The sequence below is a fragment of the Oncorhynchus keta genome, chromosome 3 (genome assembly GCF_023373465.1).
Source record: "Oncorhynchus keta strain PuntledgeMale-10-30-2019 chromosome 3, Oket_V2, whole genome shotgun sequence".
NCBI classification, from domain to species: Eukaryota; Metazoa; Chordata; class Actinopteri; order Salmoniformes; family Salmonidae; genus Oncorhynchus; species Oncorhynchus keta.
The window spans coordinates 30,572,536-30,580,205 of record NC_068423.1 but is presented as its reverse complement, the minus strand read 5'-3'; the positions used below and the strand labels follow the sequence as shown (position 1 = coordinate 30,580,205).

Genomic DNA, 7,670 nt, shown 5'->3' with positions numbered 1-7,670 from the left:
TCTCTTCTCCTCCTCTTCCTCTTCCTCCTCCCCCTCATCCCCTCTCTTCTCTCCTATCCTCCAGTCCCTCCACCTCCCACTCCTCCTCTCTCTCCTCTTCCTCTTCCTCCTCTCTCCTCCTCCTCTTCCTCTTCCTCCTCCCCCTCATCCCCTCTCTTCTCTCCTATCCTCCAGTCCCTCCTCCTCCCCCTCTGCCTCTCTCTCCTCCTCTCGCTCCTCTCTCCTCCTCTTCCTCCTCCCCCTCCTCCTCTCTCTCTCCTATCCTCCAGTCCCTCCTCCTCTCTCTCGTCCTCTCGCTCCTCTCTCCTCCTACTCTTCCTCCTCCCCCTCCTCCTCTCTTTCTCCTATCCTCCAGTCCCTCTCCTCTCCCATCTCTATTGCATAATCTCTTCTTCTTTTTTCTTCCCCAAAACATTCCATGCTGACTTTGCCAATTTGCTTATCTTAAAAACATATTTTTCTACAACATAGATGAACTTTTTTTCTCAGACTATAATTACATCCTATTTAGGAAATGTATGTTGAATAAATGATTTTTCTCTACGGGTTCTAGAATCTTTTTGAAAAGATGTCATTGTAAAAGTATGAGCTTGTAAATGGTCAGGCAAGGTTTCATTCCCACTGTTTCCGGGTTCTAGAATCTTTTTGAAAAGATGTCATTGTAACTTTGTATCCGACTGTTTCAGGGTTCTACGTGGTCAGTTGTGGGTTCCATATTTGAGGGAGCTGAATAATTTTTTTTGGACTGTTTTGGGTTTCCATGGGGACAGGTTTGGGGTTCTATGAGGGCTGTTTGGGGGGGTGGGGGTTCCATGGGGGCTGATCTCTGATCTCTGTCTGTTCCTGACCCCTGACCCCTGACCCCTGACAGAGGCAGAGCTGTGTGGAACTGATATAGCCTCAATAGACCTGACGACCCTGGAGGTTCTTCACATCTCCAGTCTGGAGGAGAGAGAGCAGCTCCTATCAGCTGTTTACAGAGAGCTACACCCACCCAGCACCACCTCACAGAGACTGGACTCCCTGTTGGGTACGATCAATTAATCAGCTGATCAATCGATCTGTCATCACTTCCAACCCGGGTGGCAGGTAGCCAAGCAGTTAGATCATTGGGCCAGTAACTGAAAGGTGGCTGGTTCAAATACCTGAGCTGACAAGGTGAAAAATGTGTTGATGTGCCCTTGAGCAAGGCACTTAAACCTTAATTTGCTGCAGGGGTTCTGTACTACTATGGCTGACCATGTAAAACAACACATTACACTGCACCTATCATACTACTATGACTGACCCTGTAAAACAACACCTATCATACTACTATGACTGACCCTGTAAAACAACACCTATCATACTACTATGACTGACCCTGTAAAACAACACCTATCATACTACTATGACTGACCCTGTAAAACAACACCTATCATACTACTATGACTGACCCTGTAAAACAACACCTATCATACTACTATGACTGACCCTGTAAAACAACACCTATCATACTACTATGACTGACCCTGTACAACAACACCTATCACACTACTATGACTGACCCTGTAAAACAACACCTATCACACTACTATGACTGACCCTGTAAAACAACACCTATCATACTACTATGGCTGACTCTGTAAAACAACACCTATCATACTACTATGACTGACCCTGTAAAACAACACCTATCATACTACTATGACTGACCCTGTAAAACAACACCTATCATACTACTATGACTGACCCTGTAAAACAACACCTATCATACTACTATGACTGACCCTGTAAAACAACACCTATCATACTACTATGACTGACCCTGTACAACAACACCTATCATACTACTATGACTGACCCTGTAAAACAACACCTATCATACTACTATGACTGACCCTGTAAAACAACACCTATCATACTACTATGACTGACCCTGTAAAACAACACCTATCATACTACTATGACTGACCCTGTAAAACAACACCTATCATACTACTATGACTGACCCTGTACAACAACACCTATCACACTACTATGACTGACCCTGTAAAACAACACCTATCACACTACTATGACTGACCCTGTAAAACAACACCTATCATACTACTATGGCTGACTCTGTAAAACAACACCTATCATACTACTATGACTGACCCTGTAAAACAACACCTATCATACTACTATGACTGACCCTGTAAAACAACACCTATCATACTACTATGACTGACCCTGTAAAACAACACCTATCATACTACTATGACTGACCCTGTAAATCAACACCTATCATACTACTGTGACTGACCCTGTAAAACAACACCTATCATACTACTATGACTGACCCTGTAAAACAACACCTATCATACTACTATGACTGACCCTGTAAAACAACACCTATCATACTACTATGACCCTGTAAAACAACACCTATCATACTACTATGACTGACCCTGTAAAACAACACCTATCATACTACTATGACTGACCCTGTAAAACAACACCTATCATACTACTATGACTGACCCTGTAAAACAACACCTATCATACTACTATGACTGACCCTGTAAAACAACACCTATCACACTACTATGACTGACCCTGTAAAACAACACCTATCATACTACTGACCCTGTAAAACAACACCTATCATACTACTATGACTGACCCTGTAAAACAACACCTATCATACTACTATGACTGGCCCTGTAAAACATCACCTATCATACTACTATGACTGACCCTGTAAAACAACACCTATCATACTACTATGACTGACCCTGTAAAACAACACCTATCATACTACTATACTGACCCTGTAAACAACACCTATCATACTACTATGACTGACCCTGTAAAACAACACCTATCATACTACTATGACTGACCCTGTAACACAACACCTATCATACTACTGACCCTGTAAAACAACACCTATCACACTACTATGACTGACCCTGTAACACAACACCTATCATACTACTATGACTGACCCTGTAAAACAACACCTATCATACTACTATGACTGACCCTGTAAAACAACACCTATCATACTACTATGACTGACCCTGTAACACAACACCTATCATACTACTGACCCTGTAAAACAACACCTGTCATACTACTATGACTGACCCTGTAAAACAACACCTATCATACTACTGACCCTGTAAAACAACACCTATCATACTACTATGACTGACCCTGTAAAACAACACCTATCATACTACTATGACTGACCCTGTAAAACAACACCTATCATACTACTATGACTGACCCTGTAAAACAACACCTATCATACTACTGACCCTGTAAAACAACACCTATCATACTACTATGACTGACCCTGTAAAACAACACCTATCACACTACTATGACTGACCCTGTAAAACAACACCTATCACACTACTATGACTGACCCTGTAAAACAACACCTATCATACTACTATGGCTGACACTGTAAAACAACACCTATCATACTACTATGACTGACCCTGTAAAACAACACCTATCATACTACTATGACTGACCCTGTAAAACAACACCTATCATACTACTATGGCTGACCCTGTAAAACAACACCTATCATACTACTGACCCTGTAAAACAACACCTATCATACTACTATGACTGACCCTGTAAAACAACACCTATCATACTATATATATATATATACTACTGACCCTGTAAAACAACACCTATCATACTACTATGACTGACCCTGTAAAACAACACCTATCACACTACTATGACTGACCCTGTAAAACAACACCTATCATACTATATATATATATATACTACTGACCCTGTAAAACAACACCTATCATACTACTATGACTGACCCTGTAAAACAACACCTATCATACTACTGTGACTGACCCTGTAAAACAACACCTATCATACTACTATGACTGACCCTGTAAAACAACACCTATCATACTACTATGACTGACCCTGTACAACAACACCTATCATACTACTGACCCTGTAAAACAACACCTATCATACTACTATGACAATGTGTCATCTGAACATAAGTAATACAAATAATAGTGGATTGGATTTATATGGTCTTTTTTCCAGATTATCAAAGCGCTTTTCAATGTAACTCCCCCAATCCTCCATCAAGCCAACTGTATTCTCTCCTCATAGAAACTTTTGGTCCTAACAACGTAGAGAAATTCACAGCAGCATTGGTGGCCATGAGCCAATCAAAGTCCTTCCAACATGTAAGCTGCCTCAACATGAATCAAACAAATTCCTTTCAATTCAGGTATGTACGCCTAGCTATTCTCAGTGCTGACCCATCATTCTGTTCTGTTCTATATTATATTATTTTCTATTCTGTTATACATTCTATTATATTCTGTTCTATATTCTATTATTTTCTATTCTGTTATACATTCTATTATATTCTGTTCTATATTCTATTCTGTTCTGAATTCTATTCTGTTTTATATTGTATTCTGTTCTATATTCTATTCTATTATATTCTGTTCTATATTCTATTCTGAAATCTATTCTGTTTTATATTGTATTCTGTTCTATATTCTATTATATTCTGTTCTATATTGTATTGTATTCTATTCTATATTCTATTCTGCTCTATATTCTATTATATTCTGTTCTATATTCTACTCTGTTCTATATTCTATTCTGTTCTATATTCTATTATATTCTGTTCTATATTCTATTATATTCTATTCTATATTGTATTCTGTTCTATATTCTATTCTGTTCTATATGCTGTTCTATATTGTATTATATTCTGTTCTATATTCTATTCTGTTCTATATTCTATTATATTCTATTCTGTTCTATATTCTATTCTGTTCTATATTCTATTCTGTTCTATATGCTCTTCTATATTGTGTTATATTCTGTTCTATATTCTATTCCACATTCTTTTAAAATTTGTTTTTTTTAAATTTGTATTTTACCTGGTAAGTTGACTGAGAACACGTTCTCATTTACAGCAACGACCAGGGGAATAGTTACAGGGGAGAGGAGGGGGATGAATGAGCCAATCGTGAACTGGGGATTATTAGGTGACATTGATGGTTTGAGGGCCAGATTGGGAATTTAGCCAGGACACCGGGGTTAACACCCCTACTCTTACGATAAGTGCCATGGGATCTTTAATGACCTCAGAGAGTCAGGACACCTGTTTAACGTCCCATCCGGAAGGATGGGACACTGCCCCTACACAGGTCAGTGTCCCTGTGTAGGGGGCATTGGGGTATTTTTTAGACCAGAGGAAAGAGTGCCTCCGACACCACTTCCAGCAGCATCTGGTCTCCCATCCAGGGACCGACCAGGACCAACCCTGCTTAGCTTCAGAAGCAAGCCCGCAGTGGTATGCAGGGTGGTATGCTGCTGGCACTATTATACTCTATTCTGTTCTATTTTCTATTCTGTTCTATTTTCTATTCTGTTCTATTTTCTATTATATTCTATATTCTATTATATTCTATATTCTATTATATTCTATTCTGTTCTATATTCTATTCTGTTCTATATTCTATTCTGTTCTATAGTCTATATTCTATTATATTCTATATTCTATTATATTCTATTCTGTTCTATATTCTATTCTGTTCTATATTCTATTATATTCTATATTCTATTATATTCTATATTCTATTCTGTTCTATATTCTATTCTGTCAATATGACCCAGGTGTGTATTTTCCTTTCTCCTTGTAATAGATGCAAAAGCCCTGACCCTATGAACCAGAGGACCTCTCTGCTGATGGAGATCACCATAAATGGTTTCTTGATATTAAATCTGTTAAGAACCAATGTGTGCATTACTTCTGTATATCTCAGGACTGGTCATTTTACCGGCACTATAACTTGCACTATACAACTAGCTAGTGATTCCATATGGTTTGCCCCTGATCATAATGTCATGGTGTTTGATTCAGTGTCGGTGCAGATAGTCCACCTGCGGACCCCCAGAGAAACCACGGTGGGGAAGGTGATGGAGTCCTGTCTAAGGATGCTAGGAATGACCGAGGACAAGGACCTCTTCAGCCTCACAGACAAACCAGGTCTGTGTTGTGTTGTATGAACCACTCTGATGGCTACTGGCTGAATGATGGAATGACTGACTGACTGGCTGAATGGCTGACTGGCTGACTGACTGGCTGAATGGCTGACTGGCTGAATGGCTGACTGGCTGACTGGCTGACTGGCTGACTGGCTGACTGGCTGACTGACTGACTGGCTGAATGGCTGACTGCTGACTGATGACTGGCTGAATGGCTGACTGGCTGACTGGCTGAATGGCTGACTGACTGGCTGACTGGCTGAATGGCTGACTGGCTGACTGCTGACTGGCTGAACTGAGGCTGGCTGAGCCAGTGACTGACTGGCTGAGACTGACTTACTGACTGACTGGCTGGCTGACTGGCTGACTGGCTGACTGGCTGATGGATGACTGGCTGGCTGAATGGCTGGCTGACTGACTGGCTGACTGGCTGACTGGCTGAATGGCTGGCTGACTGGCTGACTGGCTGACTGGCTGACTGACTGACTGGCTGACTGGCTGACTGGCTGACTGACTGACTGGCTGAATGGCTGACTGGCTGACTGACTGGCTGACTGACTGACTGGCTGACTGGCTGACTGGCTGAATGGCTGACTGGCTGACTGACTGGCTGACTGACTGGCTGAATGGCTGACTGGCTGATTGGCTGAATGGCTGACTGGCTGACTGGCTGAATGGCTGACTGGCTGACTGGCTGACTGGCTGGCTGACTGACTAACAGGCTGGCTGAGCCAGTGACTGGCTGAGCCAGTGACTGGCTGAGACTGACTGGCTGACTGGCTGACTGGCTGAATGGATGACTGGCTGGCTGAATGGCTGGCTGACTGGCTGACTGGCTGACTGGCTGGCTGACTGACTAACAGGCTGGCTGAGCCAGTGACTGGCTGACTTACTGACTGACTGGCTGGCTGGCTGACTGGCTGACTGGCTGACTGGCTGAATGGCTGACTGGCTGACTGGCTGACTGGCTGGCTGACTGACTAACAGGCTGGCTGAGCCAGTGACTGGCTGAGACTGACTTACTGACTGACTGGCTGGCTGACTGGCTGACTGGCTGACTGGCTGACTGGCTGACTGAATGGCTGGCTGACTGGCTGACTGGCTGACTGGCTGGCTGACTGACTGACTGGCTGAATGGCTGACTGACTGGCTGACTGGCTGACTGGCTGAATGGCTGGCTGACTGACTGGCTGAATGGCTGAATGGCTGACTGACTGGCTGAGATGACTTACTGACTGGCTGGCTGACTGGCTGACTGGCTGACTGGCTGACTGGCTGACTGGCTGGCTGACTGGCTGACTGGCTGGCTGGCTGAATGGCTGACTGACTGGCTGACTGGCTGACTGGCTGACTGGCTGAATGGCTGACTGGCTGGCTGAATGGCTGACTGACTGGCTGAATGGCTGACTGACTGGCTGAATGGCTGGCTGACTGACTGGCTGAATGGCTGACTGGCTGGCTGAATGGCTGACTGACTGGCTGAATGGCTGACTGACTGGCTGAATGGCTGACTGACTGGCTGAATGGCTGACTGGCTGGCTGAATGGCTGACTGACTGGCTGAATGGCTGGCTGACTGACTGGCTGACTGGCTGAATGGCTGACTGGCTGGCTGACTGACTAACAGGCTGGCTTAGGCAG

At 43.3% G+C, this 7,670-nt stretch overlaps 1 long non-coding RNA gene across 1 annotated transcript; it reads right to left on the bottom strand.

The window, feature by feature from the left end:
- Positions 1 to 1,574: 1,574 nt before the first annotated feature.
- On the bottom strand, positions 1,575 to 3,627 carry LOC127913500 (uncharacterized). The gene is made up of 4 exons (XR_008085750.1): positions 3,451 to 3,627; positions 3,130 to 3,413; positions 2,340 to 2,625; positions 1,575 to 2,006 (listed from the first exon to the last, which is right to left on the bottom strand). It is a non-coding gene; the product is annotated as an uncharacterized LOC127913500 (long non-coding RNA).
- Between the last annotated feature and the right edge of the window lie 4,043 nt (positions 3,628 to 7,670).